Source organism: Procambarus clarkii, chromosome 34, assembly GCF_040958095.1.
Source record: "Procambarus clarkii isolate CNS0578487 chromosome 34, FALCON_Pclarkii_2.0, whole genome shotgun sequence".
In the NCBI taxonomy this organism is placed as follows: Eukaryota; Metazoa; Arthropoda; class Malacostraca; order Decapoda; family Cambaridae; genus Procambarus; species Procambarus clarkii.
In genome coordinates this window covers 18,072,506-18,097,512 of record NC_091183.1, presented here as the reverse complement: position 1 = coordinate 18,097,512, position 25,007 = coordinate 18,072,506, and positions in this window count along the sequence as shown.

The window sequence follows — 25,007 nt, the reverse complement described above, 5'->3', positions numbered from 1 at the left end:
AAAGTCAACAAAGAATTAGTAATCCTCAAACGACCTGCCGCTGTTACCCCATCAGTGGCACCCCTCCCGTTCGACGACCCAAGTGCTGATAATCTTACTATAACGCTCGACGCCGTGGTGGGAGAGGGTGGTACCACACCAAGAACCTCTTCTCGTTCTACTCCTCCAGCACCGCCAGCCACACCCAGGAAGAAGAAACACTCTCAGGAATACGGCTCCACCTCCACCGCCACCTCTCCACCGCCCCCTACAACGTCAACCTCAGTTAAACGGAGGATTGAGCCACTCCTCGACTTTGAAACGGGGGCGAATCGCCGTATCGACTCCATCCTCGATGGAGAGTCGCAGGAAATATTCCTGTTATCCTCCCCCCCGAAAAAACAACGAAAGCTGTAACCACCACTCCAGTAAAGAAGATGAGGTAGTGGCAGCTACAGTAGCCCCGGCGGAAGCAGCAGTGGAGGTAGCAGCAGCCAGCAGTAGTAGTAGCGAGGGGGGAGTGGTTAATCACTATTCTTAAAAAATGTGTGGGAATCTTCACCTGTTGTAGTTCTTTAAGTAGTTTAATAAAATAAAATATAAGTTATGTTGTTTATTTTCTCCCTTCTTACAAAAACCCATCCCCTGTATATTGGCCTTTCAGTACATAACGGGACAATGGGGGAAGAACATTACATATATCTTACCAGTCTCGATCAAGGAGATATTTACAACAACACGAGTTCAGCATTTACAAACACCATCCCAACACTACATTTAAACCCTTCCATTAAACATGAAGTGGCTTTAGTCAACATACTCCTCCCCAGGCGAATTAATGCCATCATAAAAGATGAGGAGGACTCTGGTATAGATATCTATGCCACTTTTAAACGTGGAACTCTTTCTAAGAGTCCAGAACACCTCATATACACCTTCCACCCAAAAACCAACATATTATCAAGAAACATCAAATTCATTACAGACGTGGTTAGTCGACAAATAACAACCGACATGCAGCTTAGCTTTAGGGATGATTTCAAAATATACTTCTCAGATAAAGAACCAATCCTCACCTATGACCAATCTGTAGAGAGGGTATTACTAGCTTCAACTCTTAACAGTGGAAGTACTGGCTCATTAAATTCTCTCAGCTTTCAATTTAAACACAGAATAGCTAATGTACTTGGTTTTGACAGCAGTCGCAAATACACCATTTATCGAGCAAAAACAGATGACATTACGTCAGCCTCCAAGACTGTGGCCTTATCGCCCCCAGACATTGACGGGGGTTGTGACTATTTACTCATTTATAGTGACGTCATCGAGCCTGAACGATACGGAGGGCAGATTGTAAATATCTTAGATGCAATCAATTATCATGACTCATATTCTAGAGGGGCTCACCCTCTAGTGTACAAAACATTAAACACTAACACGTTGGAGAAAGTTAGCATTAAAATAACAGATCAGTTTGGTCGAATGGTTAGTTTTGAAGATGGGAGGTCGGTTACGGCGGTCTTACATATCCGCCCTAAGGTATAGCAACATATATATAAAGAAGTGTTTAGCCTCGACTTAGGTTATTATAGGAAGAGACCTCAGAATGCGAATACCGTTCCACCCACCCTCCCAGGGGGAGTTCGGGGAGATATTCGCACCTCCCCCTAGGAGACATGGGATGAGAGGGGGGGCGATGAATGACATACGCACATTCCAAGCGCCTTATCTCAGATCTGGTGGAGGTTTCTTTGGGACCTTGGCTGGTATTGCTCGACGGGCCATACCATTTTTCATGAAAGCTGTAACACCTAGCGCCATCGATTTTGGGAAAAATGTCCTTGGTGATTTAAGCAGTGGTAAACGGGATGTAAAAAGTGCTCTGAGAACTCACGGTATTGATGCTCTTAAGAGTGTGGGAAAGAAATTGGTAATGGGAGGTAAAATTAAAAGACTCTCTAGGCGAAAAAATAAAAATACAAAATGTAAACGAGGCCTTGGGTATAAAAATGATGTGTTTTCGCTAACGTAAGCAGTCATACTTCAACTTTCGGAGGGATCATGGGGGAGCCTAGCGGAGCTGGGGTCAAAATACCACTAGAATATTATAGTTCCAGTATTATTGACCAATTTCCTAGAAGTAACAGAATACGTAATGTGGAGAGTTCAATTGCCTCTACGCAGCAAATAGACGTTCTACCTGTCAACCTCCCCATTAATCAACGTTTGCGGGATAATTACTTAGAATTCCGCATCCCTGGAACCCAGGGCGCCTTCTTAGATCTAGCTAATATTGTTATAGATTTTAAGGTATCTTTAACGAAAGATGACGATACCACAAAATTGGAAGAGGATGACCATGTGGAATTTGTGAATGGGTTGTCAAATACCATGTTTAAAGGTGTTCAGGTGTTTTTAGGAGAGCAGGTAGTTGAAACAAATACTAATTTTAATTATTGGTCGTTTATTAAATTAATTACCTCCATGCCTCCATCAAAAATGTCTTCCTTGGGGAGAATTGGAGGCTTTCGTAGGGACTGGAGAGATGACGATGGTATAATCACTAATGAGTTTACAAATACTTATTTTACTGGAGCAACCGCCAAGGATAAAAAATTTATGGGTGATTTAAAAAGTAAAGGTTTGTCGATGTGTTTCCCCCTCCTATTGGATATATCATCCCTAGACCAATACATATTAGATAATATAGATATGCGACTAAGATTGGAGCTCTCCCCCCATGCCTGGGTCCTAAATACAAGCGTGGACGATGGCTCTAAGTATCGCCTGCATATGGATTATGCTAAGTTATGGGTGACGCGGGTGTTCCCCTACCCAAGTGCTTACCTGGCCTTAAACAGCTCACTGTTAGCATCCCCCGACCCCATAACCTATACTTTCAATAGAACCATTTCTAAAACATATGTTCTAGCAGGGAATCAAACTAGTCTCTTAATTGATCAACCATGGGCGCAAGTAATTCCACACAAGATATACATGATAATCGTTCCAATGAATTATTTCGCCGGTCTTCACCAAGGTAATGGATTATATTTTGAAAATGCAAAGCTGAAAAGTATTGCTATGTATTTGAACAATAATGCAATTTACCGAATTGGTGGCGATTTTGATAACCATTATTCCCGCCTTTATTATGAAACTTTGAAGACATTAGGCTTAGAGCGTGATTCACTACTGGCCTATGACTCTTTTAATAAGGGAAGATCAATATTCGCCTTTGACTTAACCACCATTCAAACAAAAGATTCCCTCCCAGTGGAGAAATCTGGCAACTTGCGTATGGAGCTTGAATTTGGTGGGGGTGTTACATATAACAGGCTGGTTTTACTGTTTGGGGAAACGACCGGGGTACTATCCATCGATGGGCAGAGAACTGTTCTGTGTGACGTGCGAGCGTAAAAAAACATAATGAATTGTTATGATATAAATATTAATTTAAAAAATAATCTAGGGGATCGAACACTCTACCTAGGTTGTTATAATGCTGATGAGATAGAACATTTAAATATATCTTCAAGAAAACCTATTGTTTTCATAACTAATATTTTACCTTCAAATAGCAGAATCACTATGGGACATTGGGTAGGAATTTATGTTGATAAAGTTAATCATCGGATGTTTTTTTTTTGATAGTTATGCAATATCGCCAGTTACTTACGGACGTCATTTTCAAGGATTTATTAAAACTAACAAAATAAGAAAGGTGTTTGGAATGCGCTACAGACTCCAGAGTGATTTTACTCTCGCCTGTGGACTGTATTGCGTCATGTTCGTTCATAGGGTGAGCCACCTGGGGTTGCCTTCAACAGTACACTACTTACATAATGTATTTTCAAGCATTACTTTAAAATTAAATGATAAACGAGCCCTTGCTTATGCAAGACGATATTTTCCTATGAAACATCATTGTGTTAGGACATTTTGTAGAGGTATAGGGGTTGGTTCTTATAGGTGGTGTAGAGAATATTTTTGTTAGCTAGGCAACCTACCTAACAAGGGGTGTAGCCTCCTATAAAAACCCCTCTCCCCCACCCACCCCCCTCAGAAGACTGTCTTCCTCCTACGAAATGGGAGGTGTCTCTCAAAAAACACCTGCGGGGAAGATTGAAGTCCTTGAAGGACCTGGTTAGTATTACCCTATTTTTCTGCTAATAGATTTATTTTATGTTTTATTTCCCTCAATAAAAAAAAAAAGTTTGTATATCCTCTATTTCACCTCTTATGTTTTTGCTCCAGTGCAGTTCTTGGGACCCGTCCACATTTGTAGAGTAGTAATTCTACGTGGGGGGTCTGCCCCAAACAAGATGCTGTTACGTAGTCTAATTGACGACGCCTGCTGTAGAGGACACAAGGCCGCTCCTGCAGGGGAAGAGGTATGTACTAGTTGTTCTTAGAGAAAAATATAATATTTTTCTAATAAAATATATAATTATATAAAAAACCTTTAATCACTATAAATTATTTCCCCCATCTCTTTCCAGAACACTTCCTGATGAGAGAGAGGAGGAAACTCAGCCAAAAGGTGTCCACCCAACTCACCCCACCCCCCCAAGAGAGGGGGGGGATGGGGCTCAAGACCTTCCCCCACTCTTCACTGATGAGGAATCGTCACAATTCTACTCAGACGAGGATGGGGGTGTGGGATAGGGAGGGGAGGGGTAGAGCTGTAGTAAGTGAAATATGGCAAGAGCACTCTGTAAACTACAATTATTAACTAACATAATTACTTATACATTTTGTAGTTTTTACCTAATAAAGCATTTAATAAATTATTTGATGTTTTTTTTAACCTTTGGGGGAGGGGGAGGATTTATAATTTAATACTCCTTAAATACTCCCATGTAAGGGAGGGGCCATTCAGACTTGTTCGAATATATATATATATCCTTAATTAGTCCTATATATTTATAATGAGTGTAGTGTTTAAACGGAGATGACACAGTGTAAGTGACATGTGGTGGGGGCACACCGTAGACTACAATTTGAGGTGGGTCTATCTGTCACCCCGCTTCTGATTCCTTTTGTCCGATAAGTGGGCCTATCTGGCTCCCCGCCACTGATTCCATTGTATGATAAGTACCCCCCATTGTTTGTTAAGTGCGCCTATCTGGCTCAGAATATACTACTATAGTGCCCTTTAACTGTAAATGCACCTTTATGGGATGACCCGACCCGACGGTACACAACCACTGTCCGCCACCCCCTACTGTACACACTGGGTAATTAGGCGGAACAAAAAGCTTACACTGCCAGGCCAAGTGACTACCGTCACCACATAGCTTACACACTTTGGTCTGCTTAGGTCGTTCTGGCTCGTGTTTACCTGCAGTGTACCCCGTTCCCCGGGGATACCCTCCACCGGTACCCTGGTTCTGGTGGTACATTCCTGTTGCTCCCTGAGCAGGCGAGTACCTAGGTGGAGCAGGAGTGAACCTGCCTCCACGTGCCCCTTGACTATAGCCTCCTCGCTGCCCACGAGTACCCTGATGGGGTCCCCACGACACCCCACTCGTATTGTGTCCCTGGAACACCCTTGGCTCCCAGCCCTTATTATTGTTACGTCGAGAAGCACCTCGCCCCTTGCCCTTGGAATGTGTGACCCCCGCCGCGGGTCCATCCTCCACTGGCTGAGCTACTGGAGCCCAGAGCTGAGCCTGTCTCTCTTGCGTGTCTGCAAGATTTGCCCGTTCCTTAGGGGACACTTCCTTGAAAATGTCATCCTCTGTCAGTTTATGTGTCGGGCTATTCTCCGCCCAAAACATTGCATGTTTCACCGCTTCCTTAAAAGACTTAGCTTCCCTGCAGTGTAACGCACTTTCCCGCGGTAATGCACCGAAAAAAACACTCCGTTGCATAGAATCTCTTACTACCCTCGTGAACTGCGTTTCCGTCCGCTCAATCACATCACCCAAGAGTCTTATTCTATGGCCAAACGCCCTTAATTGTTCCCCTGGTTCTCGTTTAAGTGCAGCTAACTGATCCTTTAGTTCTACTGCATCGTGCTGCACATCGTAATGATCTATCAGTTCCTGCTTAAACTCGCTATAACTATTTATTTCTCTAATTTCCGCCGAGTTGAGCAGGGTCTTTGCTTCCCCTTTCACCTTGGAATATGCCAATGCAATCTTTGCCTGATCCGACCATGACCCCACACTAGTCGCCTTCTCTAGAGCAAAGAAAAATGTTCTAATATCCGTCAGTAACTGACCTTTCGAATCCCGTTTGGCGCCCCAAAACGTGGGTATGTCTCCATATACCTTAGGTCCTGCATTAGTCGTGTCATGCGTGCTCAACACATTTTTCAACCACTGTGCAACCTGCTCAATGGTCTCTGACGCTGCCGCCTGCGCCGTAAGCAACGCCGCCGTGTTATCACCACTCTCACCCTGACCGACATTACTCGTGGCCTGGCCACTGGCGCCCCTATTACTACCCCTACCCGTCATGGCTACTCGCCCCTTATGTGCTCGTGTATGAACCAGCTTGACGCTTTACCGTACAGTAACCTTACTTGGCCTTATTACCTTAATCTCACTAGAATCACTTATAATTTTAAGCCACCATTAACAACGTCACTTATCAGTTCCCCACACTACTGTTTCCACCCCTTAGGGGACCTTTCCCTGCCGCACAACGTGGCCACTCCACTTGGCCACACACCTTGGCCCCACACCCCACTATGGCCACTCACTGGCCCGCACACCTTCCCTTCCTCACTCCAATATCCACCGTCCTGAACACAACCCGACGTCTACCAATTCCCGAACATTCCTTCACCAACTAAACCAGTAACACACTTCCTTCATCTCTCACAGTGTTCCAAAACCTGTTTGCGCTGCCACCAAATATGTCGTGACGCTGAACCCCGGTTCATTCCGAACACAGCGATTACACAACACATAACACCTTGCCTCAGCAACCGTTACTACCACCTATACTCCTACACACACCAGACCCTTTAGGCGTACCACTAGGTTTGTACTGGAACACAATGAATGAACATATGGAAGGTATTTAAAGGCCGTCGGGTTTTGTCATTTAATTACAAAGAATAGACTCTGACAAATAATAACATATTAACATACTCTATTAGGTAAATAAACTTCCAATACCCAAAGACCACTTGGCCTCCGCGGCCACCACTTGCACTCGAAACTTCCGCCTAAGTACCTAATACGGAATGATTACTACAACGCTCCGCACCCGGTTAGTCTTTCATTCAATACTCACATACTGCAGATTTAACTTGGTCTCTAAGATCACATCAGGTTCTCGCATAGCTGTCTGCTACACTTCGCTGCTGCCGCAAACGGAGATCCAGAGGACTTCTCGGTTCAACTCCCACAATCAGACTGACTCTAGCCAACCATGGCCTCAAACATTTCACCCCGCCTCTCAAGGAAGGTATAATCCGATTAACCTTATCCCTAGAGCGGTAACCTTAATCCTAGAAGCCTGACGAAAAATAATTCCTCTTTCCAGGAATTATTAATTTGGCTAAACAACTTCGGTCTTAATCCATTGACCTTTCTTAGATATGTGATCCATAGTCTGTCTACTTAACATGTACTTCCAATCATCATTCGATGTGTTGTAGTAATGATCCTCTAGCTAATAATTCCTACTAACTTGTGGATTACAACAAAATAATATTTTAGTCAGGCTAGTAATAATTTAGTCAGGCCAGTAAACATTTAGCCAGGCAAGTAATAATTTGATCAGGCAAGCGTTAATTTGGTCAGTCAAGCGTTAATTTAGGCAGGTAAGCGGTAATTTACTCAGGCAAGCGTTAATTTAGTCAGGCAAGCGTTAATTTAGTCAGGCAAGCGTTAATTTAGTCAGGCAAGCGTTTTTTTTCAGGCAAGCGTTAATCTAAACAGGACAGCGTTAATCTAATCAGGTAAGCGTTAGTCTAGACAGGCAAGCGTAAATTAATTCTGACAATCGTTAATGTTGTCAGGCAAGCGAAAATGAATTAAGGTAAGCTTAAATTTAGTCAGGCCACTATAAATATTGGCAAGCAAGTGTAAATGTAGTCAGGCAATCGTAAATAAGGTCAGGATAGACTATTATGTAGTCAGGCATGAGAAAATGTAGTCAGACAAGCGTAAATGTAGTCAGGTTATCGTAAATTTTCTCAGGCAAGTGTAAATGTAGTCAGGCCCTCGTAAATATACTCAGGCAAGCATAAATATAGTCAGACAAGCGTAAATGTTGTCAGGCAAGCGTAAATGTAGGCAGGCCAGTGTAAATGTAGTCAAGCAAGCGTATATGTAGTCAAACAAGTGTAAATGTAGTCAGGCCATCGTAAATAAACTCAGGTAAGCGTAAATAAAGTCAGGCAAGCATATATGTAGTCAGGCAAGCGTAAATATAGTCAGGCAAGTTTAAATTCATCAGGCACCTGGAAATTTATTCAGGCTCGCGTAAATTTAGTCAGGCAAGCGTAAATTTAGTCAGGTACGCGAACATTTATTCTGGGAAGCAGTTATTTTGTCACGCAAGAGTTAGTTTAGTCAGGCAGGTAATAGTTTAGTCAGGCAAGTAATAATTTAGTCAGGCAAGTAATAATTTAGTCATGCAAGTAATAATTTAGTCAGTGCAAGCGTTAATTTAGTCAGGCAAGCTTAAATTAGTCAGGCAAGCTTAAATTAGTCAGGCTAGCCTAAATTAGTCAGGCACCTGTAAATTTATTCAGGCACGCGTAAATTTAGTCAGGCAAGCGTAAATTTAGTCAGGTGCGCGAACATTTATTCAAGCAAGCGTTTATTTAGTCAGGAAAGAGTGAGTTTAGTCAGGCAGGTGATAATTTAGTCAGCCTTGCTTAAATTAATCAGGCACCTGTAAATTTATTCAGGCACGTGTAAATTTAGTCAGGCAAGCGTTAAATTAGTCAGAGAAACAAATATTTAGTCAGTCAAGAGGTAATTTATTCAGGCAAAGAATAATTTATTCAGGCAAGCATAAATCTAGTCAGGCAACGGTAAATGTAGTCATGCAACGGTAAATGTAGTCAGGCAGGCGTAAATATTGTCAGGCAGAGTAAATGTAGTCAGGCTAACGTAAATGTAGTCAGGTAAGCGTAAATTTAGTCAGGCAGAAGTAAAAGTAGTCAGGCAAGCATAAATCTAGTTAGTCAAGCGTAAATGTAGACTGGCAAGCGTATATATATAGTAAAGCAAACGTAAATTTAGTAAGGCCACCGTAAATATAGTCAAGCAAGCGTAAATGTAGTCAAGCCATCATAAATATATATGCAGGATTAAATGTATTCAGGCAAGCATGTATGTCGTCAGGGAAGCGTAAATGAAGTAAAGCAAGCTTAAATGAAGTCAGGCCACCGTAAATATAGTCTGGCAAGCGTAAATGTAGTCAGGCAAGCGTATATGTAGTCAGGCAAGCGTAAATGTAGTCAGGCAAGCGTAAATGTAGTCAGGCAAGCGTAAATGTTGTCATGCAAAGGTAAATGTAATCAAGCAAGCGTAAATGTATTCAGGCCACCATAAATATAGTCAGGCAAGCGTAAATGTAGTCAGGCATGGATAAATGTTGTCAGGCAAGAGTAAATGTAGTCAGGCAAGCTTAAAAGTAGTCAGACTGGAGTAAATGTAGTAAGGCAAGTTTAAATGTAGCCAGGCAAGCGTAAATGAAGTCAAGGAAGAGTAAATGTAGTCATACAAGCGTAAATGTAGTGAGGCAAGCATAAATGTTGTCAGGCAAGCATAAATGTAGTTAGGCAAGCCAATATGTAGTCAGGCAAGCGTAGATGTATTCAAGCAAGCATAAATGTAGTCAAGCAAGCATAAATATAGTCAAGCTATCATAAATATACTCATGATTAAATGTAGTCAGGAAATGGTTCCAAGTAGCAAATCTTAAACAACAACAACAACAGTCAGGAAAGCATAAATGTAGTTAGGCAAGCGTAAATGTAGTCTGGAAGCGTATATGTATTCAGGCAAGAGTAAATGTTGTCAGGCAGGAGTAAATGTTGTCAGTCCAGGGAAAATGTAGTCAGGCAAGCATAAATGTAGTCAGGTGAGCTTAAATTAAGTCAAACAAACGTTAATTTAGTAAAGCAACCTTTAATATAATCAGGCACGCGTTAATTTAGTCAGGAAGCATACATAAATTTAACCCGGGAAGCTTAAATATAGCCAGGCATGCAATAATTTGTTCACGCACTCGAGAATTTATTAAGACAAACGAAAATTTATTCAGGCACCCACAAATTTAGTAAGGTAAAAGAACATTTATTCAAACAGGTAATCATTTAGTCAGGCAAAAAATAATTAAGTCAGACAACTAATAATTTAGTCAGGCAAGTAATAATTTATTCATGTAAGTAATAATTTAGTCAAGCAATCGTAAATTTAGTCAGGCAAGCTTAAATTAATCAGGCACCTGTAAATTTATTCAGGCTCGCTTAAAATTAAGTCAGGCAAGCATAAATTTAGTCAGGTAAGCGAACATTTATTCTGGGAAGCAGTTGTTTAGTCACGCAAGAGTTAGTTTAGTCAAGAAGGTAATAGTTTAGTCAGGCAAGTAATAATTTAGTCAGGCAAGGAATAATTTAATCATGCAAGTAATAATTTAGTGTGGCAAGGAATAATTTATTCAGGCAAGCATAAATTCAGTCATGCAACGGTAAATGTATTCAGGCAACGGTAAATGTATTCAGGCAACGGTAAATGTATTCAGGCAACGGTAAATGTAGTCAGGCAAGCGTAAATATTGTCAGGCAGAGTAAATGTAGTCAGGCTAACGTAAATATAGTCAGGCAAGCGTAAATTTAGTCAGGCAGAAGTAAAAGTAGTCAGGCAAGCATAAATCTAGTCAGGCAAGCATAAATCTAGTCAGTCAAGCGTAAATGTAGTCTGGCAAGCGTATTTATATAGTAAAGCAAGCGTAAATTTAGTAAGGCCACCGTAAATATAGTCAGGCAAGCATAAATGTAGTCAAGCCATCGTAAATATATACGAAGGATTAAATGTATTCAGGCAAGCATATATGTCGTCAGGGAAGCGTAAATGAAGTAAAGCAAGCTTAAATGAAGTCAGGCCACCGAAAAAATAGTCTGGAAAGCGTAAATGTAGTCAGGCAAGCATATATGTAGTCAGGCAAAGGTTAATGTAATCGAGCAAGCGTAAATGTAGTCAGGCCAACGTAAATATAGTCAGGCAAACGTAAATGTAGTCATGCTTCCGTAAATATAGTCAGGCAAGCGGAAATGTAGTCATAAAAGCGTAAATGAAGACAGGCAAGCTTAAATCTAGACAGGAAATCGTTAATTTAGTCAGGCAAGCGTTAATTTAATCAGGCAAGGGTAAATTAAGTCAGGCAAGCGTTAATTTAGTCAGGCAAGCGTACAATTTGCCATGCATGCAATAATTTATTCAGGCACGCGAAAACTTATTCAGGCAATCGTAAATTTAATCAGGCAAGCATAAATTTAGACTGGCAAGAGTTAGTTTGTCAGGCAGGCAATAATTTAGATAATTTAGTCAGGCAAGTATTAATTTAGTCAGGCAACCTTTTATTTAGTCAGGCACCCGTAAATGTATTCAGGCACCCGTAAATGTATTCAGGCACCCGGTAATTTCCTCAGAGAAGCTTAAATTTATTCAGGCAAGAGTTAATATAGTCTTGCAAGAGTTTATTTAATCTTGCAGTAGATAATTTAATCTTATAAGAGATAATTTAGTCTGGCATGTAATAATTTATTCAGTCAAATAATAATTTATTCAGTCAAGTAATAATTTAGTCAGGCAAGTAATATTTTAGTTAGACCAGTAATAATTTAGCCAGGCCAGTAATAATTTAGCTAGGCAAGTAATAAATTAGTCTGCCAAGCGTTAATTTAGTAAGGCAAGCGCTAATTTAAGCAGGCAAGCGTAAATTTGCTCACGCAAGCGTTAATTTAGTCAGACAAGCGTTTATTTAGTCAGGCAAGCGTAATTTTCTCAGGCAAGCGTTAATCCAGTCAGGCAAGCGAAAATTTATCTGACAAGCGTTAATGTTGTCAGGTCAGCTAAAATGTTGTCAGGCAAGCGTAAATGTTGTCAGGCCACAATAAATATAGGCAAGCAAGCGTAAATGTAGTCAGGCAAAGGTAAATGTTGTCAGTCAAGAGCACATATAGTCAGGCAAGCGTATATGTTTTCTGACAAGCGTAAATGTAGTCAAGAGAGCAAAATGTGTATTCAAGCAAATGCAAATATACTCAAGCAAGCGTAGATGAAGTTAGGCAAGCGTAAATTTAGTCAGGCAAGCGTAAATATCGTCAGGCAAGGGTAAATTTAGTCAGGCCAGCGTAAATGTAGTCAGGAAAGCGTAAATGTATTCTGACAAGCGTAAATGTAGTCAAGAGAGCATAAGAGTATTCAGGCAAATGCAAATATACTCAAACAAGCATAAATGAAGTGAGGCCAGCGTAAATTTAGTCAGGCAAGCGTAAATGTAGTCAAGCCAACGAAAATATACTCATGATTAAGGGTAGTTTATAATTTGTGTAGTTAATCATTTAAATGTAGTTAATCATCTAATCAATTCGATGGCCTAAATGTAGTCAGGCATTCATAAATATACTCAGGCAAGCGAGAATGTAGTCAGGCAAGCGTAAATGTAGTCAGGCAAGGAATAATTTAGTCAGGCATGCGTAAATCCAGTCAGGCAACGGTAAATGTATTCAGGCAACGGTAAATGTAGTCAGGCAAGCGTAAATATAGTTAAGCAGAGTAAATGTAGTCAGGCTAACGTAAATGTACTCAGGCAAGCGTAAATTTAGTCAGGCAGAAGTAAAAGTAGTCAGGCAAGCACAAATCTAGTCAGGCAAGCATAAATCTAGTCAGTCAAGCGTAAATGTAGTCTGGCAAGCGAATATATATAGTAAAGCAAGCGTAAATTTAGTAAGGCCACCGTAAATATAGTCAGGCAAGCGTAAAAGTAGTCAAGCCATCGTAAATATATACGCAGGATTAAATGTTGTCAGGCAAGCATACATGTCGTCAGGGAAGCGTGAATGAAGTAAAGCAAGCTTAAATGAAGTCAGGCCACCGTAAAAATAGTCTGGCAAGAGTAAATGTAGTCAGGCAAGCGTATATGTAGTCAGGCAAGCGTAAATGTAGTCAGGGAAGCGTAAATGTAGTCAGGCAAGCGTAAATGTAGTCAGGCAAGCGTAAATGTAGTCAGGCAAAGGTTAATGTAATCAAGCAAGCGTAAATGTAGTCAGGCCACCGTAAATATAGTCAGACCACCGTAAATATAGTCAGGGAAGCGCAAATGTAGTCATGCTTTCGTAAAAATAGTCAGGCAAGCGTAATTGTAGTCAGGAAAGCGTAAATGAAGACAGGCAAGCGTAAATCTAGACAGGAAATCGTTATTTTAGTCAGGCAAGCGTTAATTTAGTCAGGCAAACGTAAATTAAGTCAGGCAAGCGTTAATTTAGTCAGGCAAGCGTACAATTTGCCATGCATGCAATAATTTATTCAGGCACGCGAAAACTTATTCAGGCAATCGTAAATTTAGTCAGGCACGCGTAAATTAAGTCATACTCCCGTAAATTTATTCAAGCAAGCGTAAATTTAATCAGGCAAGCATAAATTTAGACTGGCAAGAGTTAGTTTGTCAGGCAGGTAATAATTTTTATAATTTAGTCAGGCAAGTAATTATTTAGTCAGGCATACTTTTATTTAGTCAGGCCCCCGTAAATTTATTCAGACACGCGGTAATTTCCTCAGAGAAGCTTAAATTTATTCAGGCAAGAGTTAATATATTCTTGCAAGAGTTAATTTAAACTTGCAAGAGTTAATTTATTCTTATAAGAGTTAATTTAGTCCGGCATGTAATAATTTAGTCAGGCAAATAATAATTTAGTCAGGCAACTAATATTTTATTTAGGCCAGTAATAATTTAGCCAGGCCAGTAATAATTTAGCTAGGCAAGTAATAAATTAGTCTGCCAAGCGTTAATTTAGTAAGGCAAGCGCTAATTTAGGCAGGCAAGCGGTAATTTGCTCAGGCAAGCGTTAATTTCGTCAGACAAGCGTTAATTTAGTCAGGCAAGCGTAATTTTCTCAGGCAAGCGTTAATCTAGTCAGGCAAGCGAAAATTAATTCTGACAAGCGTTAATGTTGTCAGGCCAGCGAAAATGTTGTCAGGCAAGCGTAAATGTTGTCAGGCCATCATAAATATAGGCAAGCAAGCGTAAATGTAGTCAAGCAAAGGTAAATGCTGTCAGGCAAGAGCATATGTAGTCAGGCAAGCGTATATGTATTCTGACAAGCGTAAATGTAGTCAAGAGAGCACAAGTGTATTCAAGCAAATGCAAATATACTCAAACAAGCATAATTGAAGTGATGCCAGCGTAAATGTAGTCAGACAAGCGTAAATGTAGTCAAGCCAACGAAAATATACTCATGATTAAACGTAGTTTATAATTTGTGTAGTTAATCATTTAAATGTAGTTAATCATTTAATCAATACGATGGCCTAAATGTACTCAGGCTCTCATAAATATACTCAGGCAAGCGAGAATGTAGTCAGGCAAGCGTAAATGTAGTCCGGCAAGGAATAATTTAGTCAGGCAAGCGTAAATCCAGTCAGGCAACGGTAAATGTATTCAGTCATTGGTAAATGTAGTCAGGCAAGCGTAAATATTATCAGGCAGAGTAAATGTAGTCAGGCTAACGTAAATGTAGTCAGGCTAGCGCAAATTTAGTCAAGCAGAAGTAAAAGTAGTCAGGCAAGCACAAATCTAGTCAGGCAAGCATAAATCTATTCAGTCAAGTTTAAATGTAATCTGGCAAGCGAATATATATAGTAAAGCAAGCGTAAATTTAGTAAGGCCACCGTAAATATAGTCAGGCAAGCGTAAATGTAGTCAAGCTATCGTAAATATATATGCAGGATTAAATGTAGTCAGGCAAGCATATATGTCGTCAGGGAAGCGTAAATGAAGTAAAGTAAGCTTAAATGAAGTCAGGCCACCTAAATATAGTCTGGCAAGCGTAAATTTAGTCAAGCAAGCGTAAATATCGTCTGGCAAGGGTAAACTTAGTCAGGCCAGCGTAAAAGAAGTGAGGCCAGCAAAAATGTAGTCAGGCAAGCGTAAATTTAGTCAAGCCAACGCAAATATACTCATGATTAAATGTAGTTTATAATTTGTGTAGTTGATCATTTATATGTAGTTAATCATTTAATCAATACGATGGCATAAATGTAGTCAGGCACTCATAAATATACTCAGGCAAGCGAGAATGTAGTCAGGCAAGCGTAAATATACTCAGGCAGAGTAAATGTAGTAAAGCAAGCGTAAATGTAGTCTGGCAAACGTATATGTAGTCAGGCAAGCATAAATGTCGTCAGGCAAGCGTGAAGGTAGTCAGACGTGTGTAAATGTGGACAGACTATCGTAAATATACTCAGGCAAGCGTAAATGAAGTCAGGCAACCATAAATCTTGTCAGACAAGAGTAAATAAAGTTAGGCAAGCGTTAATCTAGTTAGGACATCGTTAATCTATTCAGCCAAGCGGTAATCTAGTCAGGCAAGCGTAAATTTATTCTGGCAAGCTTTAATGTTGTTAGGCAAATGAAAAAGTAGTCAGGCAAGCGTAAATGTAGTCAGGCCACCATAAATATAGGCTAGCAAGCGTAAATGTAGTCAGGCAATCGTAAATATAGCCAGGTATGCGTAAATGTAGTCAGGCAAGCGTAAATGATGTCAGGCAAACGTAAATGTAGTCAGGCAAGAGTAAATGTAGTAAGGCAAGCGTAAATGTTGTCATGCCACCGTACATATCGTTAGGATGGAGTAAATTTAGTCAGGCCAGCGAAAATGTAGTCAGGCAAGCGTAAATGGAGTCATGCAAGCGTTAACGTAGTCATGAAATCGTAAATGTAGTTTACCCACCGTAAATATACTCAGGATCTAATGTAGTTTAGCCATCGTAAATATTCTCAGGATTAAATGTAGTTAGGCAAGCATAAATATAGTCAGGCAAGCGTAAATGTAGTCATGCAATCGTAAATATACTCAGGCAAGAGTAAATGTAGTCAGGCAAGCCTAAATGTAGTCAAGAAAGCGTAAATGTAATCAGGGAAGCGTAAATGTAGTCAGGCCACCGTAAATATAGTTAGGCAAGCGTAAATATAGTCAGGAATGTGTAAATGTAGTTAGGCATGCGTAAATGTAGTCAGGCAAGCGTAAATGTAGTGAAGCCATCATAAACATACTGAGGATTAGATGTAGTCAGTTAAGCATAAACGTAGTCAGGCAAGGGTAAATGCAGTCGGGCAACTGTAAACATTGTCACGCCGGCGTAAATGTAGTCAGGCTCGCGTAAATTTTGTCAGGCAAGAGTAAATATAGTCAAGCAAGTGTAAATGTAGTCAGACAAGCGTAAATGTAGTCAGGCAAGAATAAATGTTGTCAGTCAAGCGTAGGTGTACTCAGACCATCGTAAATATACTCAGGCAAACGTAAATGTAGTCAGGCAAACGTAAATGTATTCAGGCAAGCGTAAATGTTGTCAGGCTACCGAAAATATAGTCAGGCAAGCGTAAAAGTAGTCAGACAAGCGTAAATGTAGTCAGGCAAGTGTAAATGTAGTCAAGAGAACGTAAATGTAGTCAGGACATCGTAAATAAACTGAAGCATGCGTAAATGAAGTCAGGCAAGTGTAAATTTAGTCATGCAAGCGTATATATCGTCAGGCAGGAGTAAATTTTTTCAGTCAAGCTAAAGTCAAGCAAGCGTAAATGTATTCAGGCAAGCGTTATTGTAGTCAGGCAATCGTAATTGTAGTTTAGCCATCGTAAATATACTCTGGATTAAATGTAGTTAGGCAAGCATAAAAATAGTCAGGCAAGCGTAAATGTAGTCATGCAATCGTAAATATAGTCAGGCAGGAGTAAATGTAGTCAGGCAAGCGTTAATGTAGTCAGGCCATCGTAAATCTACTCAGGAAAGAATGAATGTAGTCAGGTAAGAGTAAATGTAGTCAGGCAAGCGTAAATGTAGTCAGGCAAGCCTAAATGTAGTCTGGTAAGCGTAAATGTAGTCAGGCCACCGTAAATATAGTCAGGCAAGCGTAAATATAGTCAGGCATATGTAAATGTAGTTAGGCATGCGTAAATGTAGTCAGGCAAGCGTAAATGTAGTGAAGTCATCATAAATATACTGAGGATTAATTGTAGTCAGGTAAGCATAAATGTAGTCAGGCAAGCGTAAATACAGTCGGGCAACTGTAAATATAGTCAGGCAAGCGTAAATGTAGTCACGCAAGCGTAAATGTAGTCAGGCAAGAGTAAATGTAGTCAAGCAAGTGTAAATGTAGTCAGTCAAGCGTAAATGTAGTCAAGCAAGTGTAACTACAGTCAGGCCACCGTAAATATCGTCAGGCAAGCGTGAATGTAGTCAGGTATCGGTAAATGTTGTCAGGCAGGAGTAAATGTAGTTAGGCAAGCGTAAATGTAGTCAGGCAAGCATAAATGTCGTCAGGCAAGCGTAATTGTAGTCAAACATGTGTAAATGTGGTCTTACCATTGTAAATATACTCAGGCAAGCGTAAATGAAGTCTGGCAAGCGAAAATGTTGTCAGGCCAGCGTAAATATAGTCAGGCATGCGTAAATTTAGTCAGGCAAGCATAAATGTAGTGAGACAAGCATAAATGTAGTCAGGCAAGCGTAAATGTAGCCAGGTAAGCGTATATATAGTCAAGCCCCCGTAAACATAGTCAGGCAAGCTTAAATGTAATCAGGCAGGGGTAAATTTTGTCAGGCGGGAGTAAATGTAGTCAGGCAAGCGTAAATGTAGTCAGACAAGCGAGAATGTAGTCAGACTAGCTTAAATGTAGTCAGGCATGTGTATAAGTAGTCAGGCAAGCGTAAATGTAGTCAACGAAGCATAAATGTAATCAAGCAATCATAAATGTAGTCAAGCAAGCATAAATATAATCAGGCAAGCGTTAATTTAGTCAGGCACGCGTTAATTTAATCAGGCAGGCGTAAATTTAGCCCGGCAGCTTAAATATAGCCAGGCATGCAATAATTTATTCAGGCACGCGAAAATTTAGTCAAACACCCGTAAATTTAGACAAACACGAGTAAATTTAGTCAGGTAAGCGTAAATTTAGTCAGTCACGTGAACATTTATTCAGTCTATCTTTTATTTAGACAGTGAAACGTTAATTTAGTCAGGCAAGATTAAATTAATCTGACACCATTAAATTCATTCAGGAGAGCGTTAATTAAGTAAGGCAAGCGCAAATTTAGTCAGAAAGAGTTAATTTATTCTAGCAAGAGTTTATTTAGTCAGGCAAGTAATAATTTAGTCTGGCAAATAATAATTTAGGCAGGCAAATAATAATTTAGTCAGGTTAGTAATAATTTAGTCTGGCCAGTAAAAATTTAGCCAGGCAAGTAATAATTTGATCAGGGAAGCGTTAATTTAGTCAGGCAAGCGTTAATTTAGTCAGGCAAGCGTTTTTTTTTAACATGCTAGCGTTAATCTAGTCAGGCAAGAGTAAATTAATTCTGACAAGCGTTAATGATGTCAGGCAAGCGAAAATGTATTAAGGTAAGCGTAAATTTAGTCAGTCCACCATAAATATAGGCAAGCAAGCGTAAATGTAGTCAGGCAATCGTAAATAAAGTCAAGCAAGGTTATATGTAGTCAGGCATGAGTGAATGTAATCAGACAAGAGTAAATGTAGTCAGGTTATCGTAGTTGGTTATCGGAGTTGCGTGTCGGACGCGGTCATGTTCGGGTGTGTTTTGAGTGAGCTCCCGCGGAGGTGGCCGGTGTCATGGCGGCTGCTGGAGGCGCACATGACGTCTCTCGTACAACCATCGACGATACCTTAGAAGATGTTGGAAAACCCCTACTGCATACAACAAAATTGAATCCTGAACGTCACCTGGTCATAGAAGAGGAGCCCGAAGGAGAATTCATGGACAGCAAACACCATAGTAAGGCAAACAGACTGGAGGCAAAGCGCCGCCATTTATCAGAGGTAAACAGAAATGAGGCCGACGCCACGCGGCCTCAATATCCACACCCACCGCTCAACCAAGGTAGGCCAAGCTCTTCTGAGTTACAAGCCTTTATCATTGCTTTTGAGGGCGAAGATGAGAGTATTTTCCGAAATAGTAGGGCACAAAGCATCCTATATAATGCCATTCCCCAAAAATTCGGAATCGACGTGCACGATATCAGACCAAACAAACTAAAGAACCTGATCGCAGTGGATCACAAACACAGCGCGGAACTGGAGATTTCAAACATTACTGACATCTGTGGTTACAAAGTTAAGTGCTATAAACCACTAGGAGACAGATTAGTGAAATATGTAATCCGGCATGTTGTAGACATCAGCGCAGAAGACATTAAGCCACAACTCAAGACGAATGGCATCCCACTCTATGAAATCAAAAAATTTATGCGACGAACGAACGGAGAACTGAGTGATACAGGCACCGCCCTGCTTACTTTTCTGGACTACGTTCCCCCTGATAGGATATGGTTAAACGGCTTCCTCCACAAACTAGAGGTGTATGTTCCGCGTCCCACCCAATGTTTTAAATGTAAGGGTTTTAACCATACCTCGAAGGGCTGCACTAAAGATATCAAATGTGAGAAATGCTCTGGTTCCCACTACACACAAGACTGTGCATCGGATACACTCACCTGCTCAAACTGTGGTGGCGATCATGACATCACATTTAAACAATGTCCTTCCTACGTAGCAGCAGCAGCGAAAATGAAGGTTCCCCCTACCACCAACCTACTATACAGCAGTGCATTAAGAAAACCTTCCTCAGCCCATCACCAACCTCTACCTCACACTCAACCACAACCTTCGCTTGTACCGGATATCCCTGTCTCCGACAATCCCGCAACCCCAGGGTCCAACCATCTCTCACAAAACGCGCAACTGAATCCTGATTTAGTTGAAACTCTCGTCACTCGCATCGAAAATGATCTTATTGAAACGATCGTCACTCGCATCGAAAATGCACTGGAAAAGACCCTGGACCGACTCCTAACAAAATTGTTTGCCCAAGTACCACAACCCACCCCTGAGGCTGACCCAACAGACCCCCCATCAACAGCTACAGACACTGACATCCGCCCAAATAAAGCTACCATTGCTGGACACACATTGTTTGATCAGATGATGGAAAAACTCCTAATTACCTCCTTAGTGCGCCTCACCAAAACCACTCCCCAGGCTGACTTGCCACAAACCCCAACCACCAGTACCAAGAGTAAGACACAGCCACCATCCACATCTAGGTATCCAACTCGTACTATTGGCGCACCAAAGAAAACAGACACATCCACAACCCAAACATCATAAATGGCTCCCCTAACCTTCATGACTTGGAACGCAAAAAGCGTCAAAACATCCCTCACAGAACTTAAACAATTCCTCTACTCATCTAAACCGGACTTAGCATTCATCACCAAATCCTGGCTCACTCCCAAACAAAATCCCGTATTTAAAAACTTTCAGATGCAGAGACTGGACAGACCCAACCGTATGGGGGGTGGTATTTTCCTTCTAACACGAAGTAATATGACATGTAAACCTGTAACACTAACGTATTTTGTGAACGGTAAATTAGAAGTTCTAGCATGCCTAATACCTTATAATGGTACACACATATCCTTTCTGGGTATATACAACCCTGGAGGCACAATAAACTCAATTGAACTGGAATTTTATCTTAACCAATTACGACACCCGATCATTGTTACAGGTGATCTCAATGCTAACCACCCCACATGGAGTAGAGGTACCCAAAATACTGCAGGCACCGATTTGTACAACTACTTAGACACTACACCATATACTCTTCTTTCGCCGCCCTACCTTGCAACCTACTTTAACTACAGAACCAATTATGAAGCCTCACTGGACATCTGCTTTGGCTCTGCACACTTTCAACATGAACTACAGTTTCATACTGGATCAGATATTGGTAGTGACCACAAACCCCTCATAATAAAATTTACTAACTTTCACCCACCAACCCACCCGCTTACGCTTCCCAAGTGGAACATTAAGTACCTAGACAAGAAAAAATGGGCTGATATTGTCCGCCTCCCAGACACAGACGAAGTAGACCCTAACAAGCTCCTGTCCACAATCACCTCGGCCATAAATTCTGCAGCCACCCAAATGCTTAAGAAAACTTCAGGACATAGGTCAAACAAACCACTTAAACCGTGGTGGAACGCGGAATGTGCACGAACAGTCGCTTTACGCCGACGAGCCATTCCAAAACAAAGACGTCAACCCTCCCTACAGAACTGGGTCAATCTCCGGCGGACTACAGCAGCGGCCAAAAAAACCATACTATCAGCAAAACGAGCATCATGGGCAACATTCTGTGATAGCCTCACACCCACAACGCCACACTCAAAAGTCTGGGCTACATTTAACAGCATTAAAGGTCGCCCAACATTCCCTTCGTTCCCCCTGATGATCAACGGTTCACTCTGTCAAACACCTCAGGAGCGTGCAAATGTTCTCGCTGAATGCCTTAAAGTTACCCTCTCAACACCCTTCCTTCATGCCCAAGAACTCTCTCTCAGACAAGAAATTGACCGTGCCATACCGCTGCCCATGCTCGGCGTCGACAACATGTACACCTTAAGCGAGCTACGATTGGCCTTAAACCGCCTACCTCTTGGCAAGGCACCTGGAGAGGATGGAATTCCATATGAACTCATCAAATATCTTCCACCGACTGCACACAGCACTCTTCTAAACTATTACAATCTATGCTGGACTCACGGAAATATTCCTTCACAATGGCAGACCAGTATTATTCTTCCGTTCCTTAAACCAGGAAAAGACCCATCCCAACCTGCGTCATACAGACCTATCTCCCTACTATCATGCCTCAGTAAAGTCATGGAAAGGCTAGTACATACTCGCCTCCAATGGTACCTAGAGTATAACAATATTATACCGTCACTCCAAGCTGGATTTCGACCGCAATGCTCCACGCTAGATCAAATACTCTGCCTTGAACATGAAATCCGCACCTCTCTCAGAAGCAGTAAATATTGTCTTGTTGTCTACCTAGACCTCAAAGGAGCTTTTGATAGCATTCCTCATACTTGCCTCCTCGCAAAGCTTGCACGTTTAGGCGTACAGGGAAGATTACTTTTATGGTTACAGTCCTATCTCACAAACAGGACCTCCAAAGTCTTTATACAAGGCGAGTTTTCCGATGGCATCCCAATACAAACAGGTGTTCCACAAGGCTCCATACTAACCCCAACCCTATTTGCCGCATTCTTAGCAGATTTGCCTAACACCCATCCTGTTCACCTCTCGGCGTACGCCGACGACTTAACATTGCATTATTCAGACAATGCCCTACCAAATACAGTCTCTACAATGCAAACAACACTGGACCACCTCATAGATTGGACACAACAATGGGGCCTTCAAGTCAGTACTACCAAAACCTGCTATCAGATTTTCACTAAAAAAAGACTACTTCATCTACCCACCCTCACAATACACAACACTCCTATCCAACACGTACGAGAACATAAATATCTTGGCATGCGCTTAGACTCCCCCTTACTTACCTGGACAGCACACATTCAACACCTTAAACAGACGACACAACCCCGACTCGCCATATTTAAAGCCCTCACTGGCACCACCTGGGGAGCACACCATAAAATCCTGCTCCGTTTCTATACAACCTACATTCGCAGCCAACTAGACTATTGTTGCCAAGCATATGCGTCGGCGGCGCCCACTAACCTACAGAGCCTCGAGGTCATACAAAATAATGCCATGCGACTTATATGTGGCGCAATGCGTTCAACTCCAATCCTCGGACTTTACGGGGAAACAGGCCTCACAAGCCTAGCCACCAGACGAGACATAATGTGTGCCAACTATCTGTCACTCTGTACCACTGCTCACCAGACACACCCATACAGATCAAAAATTAACCCAACAGTTAACCCATATAACCCCCGCTCCCCAACCATTCACTCGCAACCTTTCCTCACACGGGCTACAAATAACCTCAATATAGACCTCTCCCTACATCAAAACTGTGAAACCCAACTTCCTGTTCTCCCCATCCCACCTTGGCTTTATACAACTCCTAATACAGCAATACAACTCGAAGACAACATTCCAAAATCTGCACCAAACTCAGCCATAGCCTCAGTCTTTGTCTCAACAATGAAAAATTGCTACCCAAATACCACAGAGATTTACACAGATGGGTCTCGCATCTTCATGAACAACGTACCCTCGGTCACTTGCGCTGTATGGATACCGGAATACCATCTCAAGCAGGGATGGCGGTTACCAAACCAACTATCTATTTTCACAGCGGAATTATATGCCTTGTATCAAGCTCTCCAAATCATCACAACATTACCAGTTGGGACATATACAATCTGTAGTGACTCCAAGAGCGCGATTCAAGCAATTTCGTACTCTTCGAAAACATGCAAGGAGATTGTCTACCCATGCCTTCAACTTCTTCACAAACATCAATTGAACGGTTATGACACCTCTATCCAATGGGTCCCAGCACATTGTGGTATTCTCCATAATGAACTTGTAGACCAACTAGCCAAAGCGATGCACGACACGCCTCACCTTACCCGTCATCCAATTCCCCATGTTGCACGTAAAGGAGCCTTCAAAGATACCATCTCTCATGATTTTGCAACAAACTGGAAAACGTTATGCTCACCTTTGCACTATGGGTCCATTAAAAAGACATGGGAAACTTGGAAACATGTCCGATATAAAAGCAGAGAAATTGATGTAATGATGACCAGATTAAGGCTGGGACACACCAAACTAGCAGCACACAGCTCTAAGTACAGAACAGACATCAACGAACTCTGCATCCACTGTCAGGTGCCTGAAACAATCGAACACTATCTCCTGCACTGCTTCCGACATTATAGTGCCAGAGAAAATTTCAAACAAGTACTTATCTCACTTAAAATACCCTTTACCATCGAGCATATATTAGGAGGCGGTGACCACTCGTTACAAGAAAAATACCAAATAGTCAAAGCACTGGCTAAATATCTCCAATCGACCAACAAATTGGGTCACATCTGACCCGCGCCACATTTATACCTGGCGCCACCAACAGCTAAACACAGAAAACAACTGCCTCGTCGCAACACCAAGGATCAGCTGACGCCATAAACACAACACACCGCCCTACGGTGCGGCAAGTCTCCCTCAAACACACCTCTGTTTTAATTACCGTTCCTCTATCTACAGCACAACGCAACAAGCACCTTGGTAGCTCCGATCATCTTCAACATTAACGCGTCCAACAACATCAGTACTGGTGCAGTCATCGGGAGGACAAACCCTTCATGCAAACTGCACCAACTATCAACAAGAAGAAGAAGAAGGTTATCGTAAATTATCTCAGGCAAGTGTAAATGTAGTCAGGCCCTCGTAAATATACTCAAGCAAGCATAAATGTAGTCAGGCAAGCATAAATGTTGTCTGGCAAGCGTAAATATAGACAGGCCAGTATAAATGTAGTCAAGCAAGCGTATATGTAGTCAAACAAATGAAAATGTAGTCAAACCATCGTAAATAAACTCAGGCAAACGTAAATAAAGTCTGGCAAGCATATATGTAGTCAGGCAAGCTTAAATATAGTCAGGCATGCATAAATATAGTCAAGTCAGCGTAAATGTAGTAAGGCCAGCATAAATGTAGACAGGCAAGCGTAAATGTAGTCAGGCAAGCGTAAATGTAGTCAGGCAAGCGTAAATGTTGTCAGGAAAGCATAAATGTAGTGTGGCAAATATAAATGTAGTCGGGCCGCCGTAAATATAGTCAGGCAAGCGTAAATGTAGTCGGGCAACCGTAAATATAGTTAGGCAAGCGTAAATGTAATAAGGCATGGGGAAATGTTGTCAGGCCAGAGAAAATGTAGTGAGGTAAGGAAAAATTTAGTCAGACAGGGGTAAATG